The sequence below is a fragment of the Mustela erminea genome, chromosome 5, assembly GCF_009829155.1.
Source record: "Mustela erminea isolate mMusErm1 chromosome 5, mMusErm1.Pri, whole genome shotgun sequence".
NCBI classification, from domain to species: domain Eukaryota; kingdom Metazoa; phylum Chordata; class Mammalia; order Carnivora; family Mustelidae; genus Mustela; species Mustela erminea.
The window spans coordinates 47,204,664-47,218,364 of NC_045618.1; the positions used below are offsets into that span (position 1 = coordinate 47,204,664).

Here is a 13,701-nt window from a genome sequence, read left to right on the forward strand (position 1 = left end):
GCATCCTTGCCAACACTTGGTACTATGAGAAACTGGTTTCCCCCAAAATGCTGAGTGTGATAAGATGGCATCTCTCCTTTGAATTTGCATTTCCTGGCTTGCCAGGGAGATGAGCATCTTTTCATATGCTTACTGCCCATCAAAATATCCTTTTCCTGTGAAGTACATGTTTATATTCTTTGCCAGGGTTGCTCTTATTGATTTTTGGGATTTAAAAATACAGTCTGGATATTTACCCTTTGTGGACTGTGTTCCGAGTATCTTGTCCCAGTCAGAGGCTTGCCTTTCTACTTTGTTTTGCCAGCTCTGACATTCTGATTCACAGTGAGACAAAAAGGAACCCATGGCAGAGAGGCTGACTCTAGAGCTGGGGGAAAGCTGAGGTCTTTCTGCATCCCCAGAGCAAACCCTAGGAAATGTTTGGTGACCATAATATAACTCACTTGGTAATTTTGTCAGATTTGTCCAGTTTACAGCAAGGGTCCTATGGAGACTTAATGAGTTCAGTCATAGGTTTGCTGCACTTATAAGAAAAGTCTCAATGTCCAGGTAGGGAAATCAGAATGAGGGTATCTTCACTCCCAAAAAGAGCATTGGCTTTATGGAAGGTTTTCCTGCAGGAAATCTATGTAAAGTTATGAGGTGCAGAATTCAACTTATGTCCAATGTTCCAGAGAGCCACCAACCAGTGGCCCCACGCATCTTGATTTCAGTCATCCTCATCATACTTTACAGGCAAACCAACAAAAAGTAGATGTCTTGTCCAGATCACATTGATAGCAGGGGCCAGGATGCATCCGGATCCCACATCTCTTGACCTCCACCTAATAAAAGGTTAGGACCCAGAGAAGTGGTAGTTTGAAGTCAGTGGATCCCTAAGCTCTCAGGTGTAGGGGAACGAGCTGAAGATATTGTGAAGAAACCTATGACCTAACATACGCCATGTTTAAGTCCAAATATCTCTATATGTATCCCCCAGGATACAAAGAAAGAGATGGAGAATAAAAACCCTATCTGGCATGACCTCAGAACAGGAATAGGAATAACAGCTTGTACTACGCCAAGGCCCACTTGCTTGGGCTGGAGGATCCTTGGGCAGGGCCAGGGGCAGGGTCTTACTTGTTCCACATTTCAGGACTCAGCACTGTGTAGGGCACAAGGAAGGGGCTCAAAGGAGCATCTGCTGAATGAATGGACAGATGGATGAATGGATGAACCGGTGGAGGCATGTGCAGATGGACAGATGGACAGAGGTATGGATGAAGGGATGGAGAGATGGTCACACAGAATGATGGACAGATATAGAGAGAAACCAATACACAGCTAAACGGATGGATGGGTGACCGGATGGGTGGATGTTCCTCAATGGAAAATGCCCTAGGGGAAGATCTGGTGTCAAAAGAACCTCTCAAGCAGGCAGCCAAAGCTGGGAACCCTGCTGCAGCTGTTCGTAAAATTTACCAAGTGGCATAACTGCAAGAAATAATTGCTTCTAATTGGGCTAAATTATTCTGGCCATATAGTAGACGTATTTTTATAACTTTATTAATTATTCAATTTGAGGCCTATTACCCAGCCTGCCAAAATGGGCTTTCCTCATTAGAGGGTGACAGATTCCCCAGTTCGGCTGCTGCCTCTGCTGCTGTGGCCTCATTGGGCAGTTGCTGCCTGCCTGGGGATCCCATGGGTGTCTGAGGATGGGAGGTGGAGGGTAGGGTTGCCCCTGACAGGCAGGCTGGGAGTCAAAGATCCTAGAGGCCAATAAGCCTGTTTTGGGCACTATGCCTGGCCATCCCATGGGCCATCACATCTGTCTTCCCCGGTCTGGCCAAGGAGACAGAAGGGTATCAGAATACATCCAACCTGGCCCCTGTGGGTCACCTCCTGCCCAGATCCATTCTCCAACTCTTAATCATGGTGGTCTCCCCCATCCCCATCCAATCTGCTCCCCACACCATGCCAAAGTGAGCCTGCCATATGTTGTTCAGTGGCCTCCAGTGGGGACAGAGGGAGGAGAGCACAGCCCAGCTGGCCCCGGGTGAGGGGGGTGGGTTAGCCAGGATGGGAGGGTTGATCAGAGCCTCCAGTGTGTTCTCTGCTCCCAGACCCAGGCCCAGACTGGTCACAGGTTAGTTGGGAGAAGGAAGAGTTCATAGGTCACCATGAGGAAACAACAGAACTCAGCTGATGAAAAGTGAGCCTTAAGGAGCTCCCCAAGGCCTGTGGAATAATGTCCAAGCTCCTTGGGCTGCTGGGGTCAAAGTACCACCCCACCTACCCTGGCTCCCCTCCCCCACCCCAGGCAGCCTCTGCTGCAGCCACAGAGAGAGACCTGCTCACCAGGCGGTAGCTTGGCTTAAGCACACCTGTCTGCCTGGAAGTCCTCTCTTTCTGTACCTGACTACTGAGACTTCAAATCTCATCCTTCTTCGAGCTCTGGTTCCCATGTTTTCTGGCATCTCCCCCACTCCCCCAGCTACGTGATCTCTGCTTCTTCTGAAGGACCAACTTGACTCCTGGCCTCACATCACAATCCTTGAGAACACCCACCGGAGAGATACCAGATGAGAACTTTTGGAAGATCAAGGGACTTGGCTTTGAAATCTCCTAAGCAGCCAGCCTGGAGCTCCATACTCTTCGCTAGTCCAAGCGCCACCAAGACATCATCATCCAGAGGAACCCAAACATGATAAAATGAGAGAGTGAATCCACTGGGTCCCACTGACTGCTGTGCTGAGTGTCCCCCACGTGCCTGAGGCACTCGGGGTCCTGGAGTCCCAGAGATAAGACTGGGCCCTGCCACAGGGAAGGTCGCAGGGGATGCAGACAGAGAGGACAGCAAACACGTAATCAAACACTGATTGTCCAGGGTGGCATGGACCCTGGACACTGGCTGTGTGGAGACAGTCAAGGTGTGGGAATCATGAAATGTCACAGGAAGGATGGCATCTGAGCTGAGCTTTAAAAGCAAAAGAGCAAAAGGGTCAGTGCAGAAAGGAAGGTGGGGCAGGGAGAAGGTGGTGTGGAGTGATGGTAAATGAAGCTAAGAACTAGGCAGGCATCAGACCCAGAGGAGCGTTATAGGCCTGGCTGAGGAGCTAGGGCACTCTCCAGCAAGCAAAAGGGAGCAGGAGAGTGACCGGGCCCATATTCACTCTTATGCCCTCCCTACCTCCCATGTGTGGGAGGGTCTGGAGAGGGAAGCCAGGGAGCCCTGTAAAGAAGTCAGAACCTGAATTGTAAGTAGGGTCTCCAGAAACAGACTGCCCGGGGTTCAAATCCTGACTCTGACACTTAGTGCTCTCAGGCCAGGTCCTCGACCTCCCTGAGTCTCTGCTCCCTCATCTGAAAGATGGGGGTAACCATGAATAATCATGGTAATCATGAATAACCATGAATAATCATGAATAACAACTAGGATGGCATGTACAGTAAGTGCTGACGTGAGTTAGGACAGAAGCCTAAGTGAGAGCAAAAGCCAGAACTCCCTCCCTTTCAGCCTCAAATGCCACTTCTTCCTCAGCCCGACAGCGTGGGGGGCATATTCCTGAGTGGGGACAGCACAAGCAGCTTCCTCATCTGCATCACAAGGGCGGTCATCCCCACCTCACCAGGCAAGCAGGATAAAGTGAGATCAGAGATCTAATCCCCATTCTGCAGGGATGCCCAGCATGCTGCAGGTCTGGGCTGCCCCAGAGACAATGCCCCTGCCCCCCACATGCTCCCTCCTTTTCCCTGTCAGAGTTCCAGATCCTTCTCTAGGCTGCTGAGGCCAAGATGGCACAGTTCACAATTCTCTTCCCGGAGGGCCTGTTTGCCATGGAGACTCAGCCCACGCGCCCATCCTGGAAGTGAGGTCGTGTGCTTTCGTGTGTGCATTCGTGTGTGTGTGTGTGTACATGTGTATGTGTCGGGGGTGGGCACGGTGTCCTTTTCATGCCTGAGTGGGGCCGGGGAGGGCTGGCGGCACTGCCTGCCAACCCCACATGAAGATACCAGCTTGGCTGCTGCCGTTCTGTTCTGCTTTTGTCACATTCTCCGCGGGTTCTCCCACCCTCTTCCTTCTCCCCCAGTTCCTGAGACTCCCTGTGTGTCACTTATTTATTAATTTTGTTCTCAGGGAGCAGATGGCCAGAGCTGAGGCTGGCAGAATGTGCCTCCCCGCTCCCCACCCTCCGACAGCCCCCTTGAACACGCAGCTCACACAGGCTCCAGGCTACCCTATTTCTGGAATTCTCAAACAAAAAAACCGACTTCCGGGAGAGGCCACATAGACCTTCCTGACCCTTGATCCTGCTCAGATGGGACTGGTCCCAATATGTCCCCTGGTCTGAGAGGCACAGGGGTACAGGGGGATGGGGTGAAGCCCTGAGGGTCTGACCTCTCTCAGGGCGGCGGAGGTACCCCATGACCCCTTCTGCCCCATGGTCTGCCTCCCTTGGACCTGGGAAGGAGGCCCTTAGTTCTCCCTTCCTTTCCTGGTGAGCATCATCACAGGAGCAAGAGCCAGTCCTGGGGTAGAGATGTGGCAGGGCAGAGCAGCTGCCCTCAGGCTCATGTTTTGGGGTCTCCACAGGCTGTCCCCATCCAGCCTCATCCTCACCCCCACAACAGTCTGGGTCCCCGTGAGAGCAGAGCACCCCAGCATCTGTTTCTCATTCCCCATTTCTCCTGAAAGGCACCTCAGAAAAGGAAGAAACTCTGAAAAGGAGGAAATAAACCTTTTCGCTAGCTTCCAGAACACCACCAAGAATAAGGGTGGGGGGTGGGGGGTGTCTTAAAAGGAGGAAGGCAGGGGCTGGGGGAGGTGACAGCCAAGGGCAAATCTGCCTTCTTGCCATCTCTTCCCTGAAGCCCCCAGCCCCCCAGGACTCTGGCAGCCGCTGGGCTGAGGTCTCGTTCAGCCTCCACCATAGGCCCCTCACAAGTGAGTTGGTTCTTGATTCTTTTTTTTTTTTTTACTCCCAGTGGTCTGTGGAAAAAGGCCAGGCACACCCACCTGTGACGCTCCTGAGCTGTGGGACCACAGGCCATCATTCCACCTCTATGTGCCCCAGTTTCTTCATCTAAAATGGGAGCATGGCACATACCCTTCCTTTCTGCACCCTCCCCCTGAGGGCTTTCCTGAACCATCCAGGTGCTGCTCCCCCATGAAAGCCAGAGCCTTCTCTCTCTGGGGACTCTTCCAACTCCCTCCTCTCTGTGCTAGTAGCTCTGGCTTCCTGCTCCAAGTTCCGTGAGGCTGGGGGCCACGCCCTCCACATCCCTAAGTCCCCGCCCCCCTTCAGCCCTGGACCCCTAGCAGTGCTGTCATCTGACAAGTGCTCAGTAACCGTGCATTAAGTGGAACTCAAGGGACACAGAGCATGGAGCCAGCGGGGCCTGTCGCCCTGGCCATGGACTTCTTTTTTGTTTGAAATTAGAATTCTGGGGTGAATAGCAGCTTCCCTCACGCATAGACCTTGAAAAAGCATTTGCTGCCGCATCCGCCCCTCCCTTCTGTTCCTGTCACAGTGCCTGCACCCCAGTGCGCGCTGCTGACACGGAGCCCACTGTCCCGGGGAGGCCCATAGGCGCACCAGATGCCGGCAGAAGGCCGCCCAGGCGGTTCTGAGAGGGGCCGCAGGCTGGGCAGAGAAAAAGCAAGTGTAATTGCTTTGTGGTGATTCATCTGAAGTTGCTTTAACCTTGACAGCCGGCTCAGCGTAGTGAAAACACGACCAACCAACCAACCAGGGGAGCTGCAGCCTCCCTCCATACACCCCCTCCCAGCTAAGGCTGCCAAGGATCCCCAGGAAACCAGCCCCCCCACCCCACCGGGGGAGGTGAGGATGTGAGTCACGCAGCTGCCCCCGCCCATGGCTGTCCTCCTCCCCACTCCTTTCCCAGGTCCCAGAATGAGGAGAGAGAATCACAGGAGGGCCTCGGGGGGTGGGGGAGGGCTGCTGGGGGGAAGGAGACTCCCTCCCCAGAGGTCAGTAGGAAGGTCACCAGGGCCCTTGACTAGGTGATACTAGATTGTGACTTCCCAGAAACAGAGCATCATGGGATTTAAGAGTGGAATATCCACGCCAAGCTTCCCATTTTACAGAGGAGAAAACTGGGGCTCACAGAGAAGGAAGGACTTAACTAGGATCACCCAGGCAGAGGAACGTCCTGAAGCCAGCTTTCCTGTGTTTTATGGCACAGGGCTTCTACTTCCTTGGAGGCAGTCTGGAGCTATGGGAAAAACACAGTTCTGGGTTCTAATCTGCCCCTTGCTAGCTGGGTGAAGATCAGAAGCTACTCTACTTCCCAAGCTTTGGTTTCTTTGTGAAATGGAGATAACATGCATGACCACTCTGAGCCACGAGGAGATGAAATGAGATCATCTGCGTGGGGCATCTGTGCATGGTGGGAGCAGGAATCCCCATTTACCTTCCTCCTCAGACTCTGTGGCCCCTCAGGTTTCCTTCTCCTCTCCCACTACTCTCCCTCGGGCTCCTTACCCCATCCATCACTGAGGAAGATCCCCTAAGTTTTGGGTGTGGCCCTTGGCAGCAGACCGATGTAGCTGGCCCGCTCATTCCCCCATCAAGCCCTGCCCATGTCCTTCCGGGCTCCTCTTGCTTGCCCCAGGAGGCAGGAACCCCAGCCCACATCCTGTACTTTTGCTTTGCCCTCATGTTCTGTGCTTCTAGACAGTGACGTATCCATGTGCATCAGTGAGAAGTGTGTCCAGGGGCCACTGAGATGGGAACTCTTCCCTGATGTACTTTTCAAGCCACCTAGGGTTGGAAAGGGGTTTAGGGCCTGATATCTTAATTCAACCATCCTTGCAAACAATCACTGGGAGATCTAATTCTGCTGATGGACTTCTTGCATTTTTCTACCGCTTCTCAAACCTTACTCCTAAATTAGCCCTGTTTCCCTCTGGAAATTTCTAATCCCAGTGCCCTGGGCTGCTCTATAGTCAGGTGTCTCTGCTCTACGCCTAAGCTAAGAAGGAACCGAGAGGGTTGGGAACCTTTGGGTCATCAGCACAAAAGTCTATAGAACAACTTGGCCTCTTTGCTTTGGTATAATGAGATCCAGCTGCCTCTAAGATAACTCTAGCCCTGAACTCCTACAGCAGCTGGAGAGAGACAAAAGGCACAGGAGTCAAGAGACCCGGGATCAAGTCACAGCTCTGCCACGACCTCCCTGGATCACCCCGGAAGCAGTTTCCTTTCTAGGGACCTCAGTTTGCCCATCTGTAAAATGGAAGCAGACCCAGTAATTTCCATGGTCCCTCCTAGCTCTTGATTCAAAGGTTTCAGGTTAAATCACGAGATCTTGGATTTGGTTCCAGATCCCAGGCCATACTTTCAGATATTCTATTCCAGGAACTGGTGGTTAAATGGAAAGGTATGTGAAAAGATCTTCAAGAAAACAGCAAATGTGAGATTCATAAGACTCACGGCCACGGAGGGCCCAGCACTGAGCACTATAGAAAATGCAAAGACCTTGTAACACCTGAGACAAGGGAGTATGAGCTGGGACAGAGGCTTTATGCCAACCCAGAGCAAAGGAACCCAGACACAGATGGGGTTGGGGGGGGCACAGACAGCCCAGCAGGCTGGAGGGAAGATGCCCAAGAATGCAGGGGGGGAAGGGGTTTAGGGCCTGATATCTTAATTCAACCATCCTTGCAAACAGTCATTGGGAGATCTAATTCTGCTGATGGACTTCTTGCATTTTTCTACCGCTTCCCAAACCTTACTCCTAAATTAGCCCTGTTCCCAGGAAGTTTTGGTGGCATAGCTGCGAAAGGTCCACCAAAGGCTCAAATAATCACATTTTTGTTTTGTTTTGTTTTGTTTTAAAGCATACCAATTCTGCATTTAATTCTATAACCAATTTTTATTTGTTTTAATACAAGGAGCAGTGTTTAAAATTACTTATCAGATAACTAATGTACCATTACATGGTGAAAAAATTAAACTCCATAGCTTCAAAAATCTTTAGAAAATTCTTTTCAACAAATGGTGCTCAGAAACCTTGGTATTCACATGCAAAGAAACCTAAGCTGGACACTTTCCTTACACCATATGCAAAAATTTACTCAAAATGGATCAAAACCTTAATGCAAGAGCTAAAATGGTAATTTTCTTAGACAAAACATAGAGGAAAAGCTTCATGACATTGGATTTGGCAATCCAAATGATTTTTCACTAGGACACCAATAGCACAGGCAACAAATGAAAAAATAAATAAACTGGGCTTCATTAAAATGAGAACTTTCGTGCATGAAAGGACCCTAATCAACAGAGCGAAAAGGCAACCCCCATGGAATGAGAGAAAATGTTTTCAAATCATACATCCTATAAGGGATTATTATCCAGAATATATAGAGAACTCCTACGAGTCAACAACAAGCAATCCAATTAGAAAACAGGCAAAGAACTTGAGTAGACATTTTTCCAAAGAAGATCTACAAATAGTCAATAAACACACGAAAGATGTTTGATATCACTAATTAGGGAAATGCAAATCAAAACCACAATGAGATATTCACAGGGATGTGTTTTGTTTTAACAAGAAAAAAACCCAGAGAAAATAACAAGTGTTGGCAAGGATGTGAAGAAAGTGGAATCCTTGGGCATTGCCGGTGGGAATGTAAAATGGTACAGATGCTGTAGAATGAGGTATGGTGATTCCTCAAAAAATTAAATGCAGAATTATCACATGATCCACTGATGCATTTCTGGATCGGTGATCCAAAGAAGTATAGCCACCAAAGAAGTGAAAGCAGAAAGGCGATCTGTACACCTGTGTTCTAGCAATATTATTCACCGTAATCGCAAGGTGGAAGCAACCCACGTTTCCACTGATGGATGAACAGATAAAATGGAATCTACAGACAATAGGATAGGATCCAGCCTTATAGGGCAAAGAAGTTGACATGCTACAATATGGATGAACCCTGAAGATACTATGCTACGTGAAATAAGCTAGCCACAGAAAGACAGATATTATACGAGCTACCTAGAATGATCAAATACTTAGAGACAGAAAATAGAATGTGGCTTCTATGGCTAAGGGGAGTGGAGAGTGAGAGCTAGTGTTTAATGGGTATGGAGCTTCATTTGGGGAAGATGAAGGAAGTTCTGGAGATGGATAGAAATAATAATTGAGCAATAGTCCGAATGTACTTAATGCTACAGACCTGTATCTTTAAAAATGGTTAAAATGGGGAGTGCCTGGGTGGCTCAGTCAGTCAAGCATCTGCCTTTGGCTCAGGTCATGACCTCAGGATCTTAGAATCCGGCCCTGTTGTCGGGCTCCCTGCTGCAAGGGGAGTCTGCCTTCTCCCTCAACCCCATCCCCTGCTTGTGCACACACTCTCAAGAAAATCTTTTAAAAAAAAAAAAATTGTTAAAATAGGTTAATTTTCTGTTATGCATCTTTTATCACACACACCAGCACACACAACTCTAGTAAACCCATACCTTAGGTTTGAAAAGCACGGACCTAAACATCCCAGGCTAGTCTGGAAGTATGCGCAGATTTCTGAGCTGGTAAATGTTCTATTTTCATCTGCAAGGATAACTGGAAGCCAAGTCAGCCAGGGGTCCCAAACGCCATTCAAGATAAAAAGACATGTGATTTGGCAGGAGCTACTCTTGGTGGCTGCCCAACGCGGTTCCTGCTGCCTTCATTACTCGGGGACTGCGGTCCTGCCTCATGCCAGCATGGGGTGGGGTGGTGGGAGGCGTCATCAGACAGCGAGACACTGAGTAGTGAGGGAGCTTTTACTTTCCCGCACTTGGTTGGTGCACATGGACGAAACACGTGCAATCTTAGTGGAATCTAAGAATGGGAGAAGGTGGGGGGACCGTGGGGAGGTGGAGGTGCGGACTTCTCTCTCGTGTCTACCCCAGCAGCTCTGGGAAGGCCCTAGACTCAAGCCAAAACACCACACTAGCGACCCGAAAACAAACCGCAAAGCACCACGGGACGGGAAGCTGAGAAGCAGGACCCAAGAAATTCAATAATTAAATAATACAATGAAGACTTAAATTTCCACGTTGATTCTTGGGTATCATTTATAAAAGTTAACAGGGCATATTTAATTTAGGAATTGGCTCACGTCCTTCTCCTTACAGCTGAAACCTCGTAAATGAAATACACTGGACCAGTGCCCAGTGCGGAAATAAAAGTTATGAATAATGTTTCTATCTCAATCATTGTCAGTGCTTTAATATTCCTAATTACTTTAAAAAGCTAGATATTCAATATAGGAAAACTTTTTTTCTTTTTATCTCCACTCGTGAGATCAGTGCAATTTAATAACAGTCACTCTGTCGTCTTTATTCAGCGTAAACTGACATTTCATCCTTCTACTCCTCGTTATTATATGGGATGGAGGTTTATGACCAAGCAAGCAGCCACTCTGCTTCCCCATATTGGTCCTTCCAACACCTTGGAATTATCCACAGTAGCTTACGTGCCTGCTCGCCAGGCAAAATCAGCATCACCTCACTTTCTTTATGGAGCAGAAAGAATTTAGTCCAGGCCTTAAAGAAATTAGGCTATGGGGTTGTAAGTCTGGAAAAGAATGAAAAGTCTCCCAACCCCACCCCAGGACGAGATCTGTCCCCTTCACAACTGTCAAAGTCATAAATCCCTCAGCAGCCATGAAGGGCGAGGCAGGGCGGGCAATAGGATGAAGGATCTTGATAACCCTCCTTGCCGCTTCCGGGAATTTATCCTACGAAGAAATCGGGACAAATGGGCAAAGATATATGCCTGAGAAGAATCACTGCAGCATTTTTTTTCTTAAACACAGGGCCAGAGTCCCTTGCCCACAATCCAAAAATCCCTAAAAAGCCCGAAAGAAAAATGGTCTTAAAGCTCAGCACCAAATTCGTTTACATGCCAGATCTTCATGGAATGGATCTGTGGTTATGTATTGCTTTGATGTCACTAGACAGAATTAGTCCTGTTCAGAATTATTACTGTGTCTCATACCAGGGGGCTGCCCAGATCCCACCGGGGGTACAGATGATGAAGAGTCATCACACACGTTTCTAAACTCTGACAAAAATTGAAATTCTGAAATCAACAAGCCCCAAGGACCCTGAACACAGAATGGTGGGGGCCTCCAAAAAGGAAAACCCCTAAAACAATTTAAAAGCCCATCAACAAGAGACTGGTCAAATACCTCCGATAATCCACAGAAGAAAACTCTATAAAGGTCTTTAAAAATTTAAAGGGAGATTCATGTTTATTGACAAAGAAATCAGTGCATGACATAAAGTTAAATTTAAAAAGCACGTTACAGAACAGCACGTAGACATGATCTAATTCATCAAAGTTGCACCCAGACGTAGCTCTCAGGGCAAATATGCAGAGAAAGGACAGGGAGGGCAACCACCCAAATGCGTGTGTGTGTGTGTGTGTGTGTGTGTGTGTGTGTGTGTCTCTAAACTTTTTGTGGGATTCTGGTGCCCTTTGGAGTTTCTTTCTAACACGAACAGGTATGATTTTTAGAATCAGGAAAAAAAAAAAAAAAAAAAACCAACAAGAATGATGCTTTCAGTTAAATAAAAATCCAAGCTTCCCTGCCAGGGGACCATATTTAGAGACATGTCCGTGGGCAGCTCCCATTCAGAAATCTCCAGAGGTACACAGTGCACTGAGCAGGAAGCCCCCCCAACATGGGCACGGGCCCCCAAAGACCTGAAGGCCCACTCAGGAAGACAGGCATAGAGCGACACCCTAACAAGCAAGCTCAAATTGTTTGGACTGCCCCTGGTCACAGTCGGTTTCCCATGGCTGATGCATCTACCATCAGAACAGGATCTCAGGGCCACATCTTCCAAGCAGATCCTGCCTTCTCCTGTGAGCAACACAGCTTTCTCATCCAAGACCTAGCTTAACCTTAGGCTGTATCAACACGGGTTAAGCATCTAGAGGAAGGACATGATCATGAAGAGTTCAGGTTTGGGAATCCGGTGTTTGCTTGGTGGATAGTCCCAGGTTCACCATTTACTAGCTGTGTGTTTGTGCAAAGTTTGTTGGTCTTTGTGTGCCTCAGTGTTATCATCTGTAAACAGGGCTAATAATAATTCCTATTCCATAGGGTCATTGTGGAGATTAAGTGAGGAGGGAACGGGAGTGCCTAGTGCATGGTAAAACTCAATAAACAGTACCTACTTTTATTATTATTTTTCCATACCAGCCTACAATTTTGTGGTCAGACCTAGGAATGTTAATTTAAGAGGAATAAAGACCACAGCCAATGGAGAGGAACCACACAGGGAAAGTAGATCAGACCACGTCAGGGAAGAAACAAAGCAGCTTAGAGAATAAAAACTTGGGGAAGGAAGTAATGACTGTCTTCTAATACCCAAAGGGCTGAGCCATGGAAGGGGACTCTGGTTTCTGCGATGCAACCACATTGGTTATTATCAACTACGCTTTGATCAACATCTTCCCATAGCCAGTCCGTGGCCTTGTCCACTGAACTTGGGAGAAACTCCAGACTTGGCGAGGAGAGTCATGGCAATCCATCATCCTTCTCTGGACTCTACCATGAGTGAGAACCAACTGGTAAAAGCTTGAGACAGACTTCCAGTTAACAGAAGGAGAAGCTTTCCAACAATCAGGACAAACTTTCACAGGAGGCAGTGAGCTTCTTGTGAATGGAGGGACTCAAGCAGAAGTTGGAAGGCTCTTGGTGACATCTAAGCTTTCAGGGCTCTGAATGATCTTGAAAGTGAGAGTCTATGAATTCCTTTTATTCAGTGCTGGCTCTGGCAGAGGATCGGAACCCATCTCTTGGGACTTCCTATGGGTTCAAGAGTCCACGCCTTTGAATCGACTTAGGGGTGCTGGTGTTTTAGCCCATGAAAATGGATTTCACCGGGGAAAGAGCTCACCACCAAGTCATCAGACTTGGAATCAGGGATGGGGGAATTAGGGAGTCCCATGTTGTCCTGGTAACTAGCAAGGCCATTTCCCTATCTGTTTGGTAAACTCACTCGAGGGGCAAGATTTACTCTCAACTACTCTAAACACTCCAGCTCAATCGAGGGCCTTCTTCATTGCATTTCTTTCACCAGAAGGGAAACCCTGAAAGACACAGACCATGTCGGAAAGACCCTCCAGGGACCACCCCGGGCCTGGCCCAGTCCAGCATAGATGGAGCACTGTACACACCTGTACCGATCGGTGGCTAATACGCACTCAGGGTCCCCAAGACTCAAGCTGTCTTTCTAACCTCCAACAGGCCACCCTTGACAAGATAATCCAGCAGGCAGCAAGCAGACCTGTCCCTGCAGGACTCCCCTAGTCCAAGCTAGTTCTCCATCAAGGACTCGTGGTGGGCGAAGTTACAGAACACAAAACATGGACAAGGAAGGGGAACAAGCTCGTGAACATTCTAGCCTACATGTTTCCTGGAGTCCACAGAAAGATGGGTGCAACACATTCCTTTACTTCCCATGTCCCTCAAGTGTATTTTTTGCTGTGTGGAGGGATTCCTAGCCCCGCAGTTCAGCGTAGCCCACTTCCAAGCAGTGAAACAGGTGGGAGGCGGAGGTCCCCTGAGGTCCCAGTGCACTGAAGAGTTTACTGAGTCCCCCAAACAGATCCCAGACTCCCCGAGCCAAGATAATCGCCCAGGCTCAAAACAAAATCACATCCAGTATCCTTGCTGGGGGGTATGTTCTCATG

At 48.7% G+C, this 13,701-nt stretch overlaps 1 protein-coding gene across 17 annotated transcripts in view; it reads right to left on the reverse strand.

The window, feature by feature from the left end:
• The window catches only part of MEGF11 (multiple EGF like domains 11), a 344,701-nt gene that overhangs the window by 164,976 nt on the left and 166,024 nt on the right, over positions 1-13,701 (reverse strand). The gene's annotated exons all lie outside the window — the stretch shown is intronic.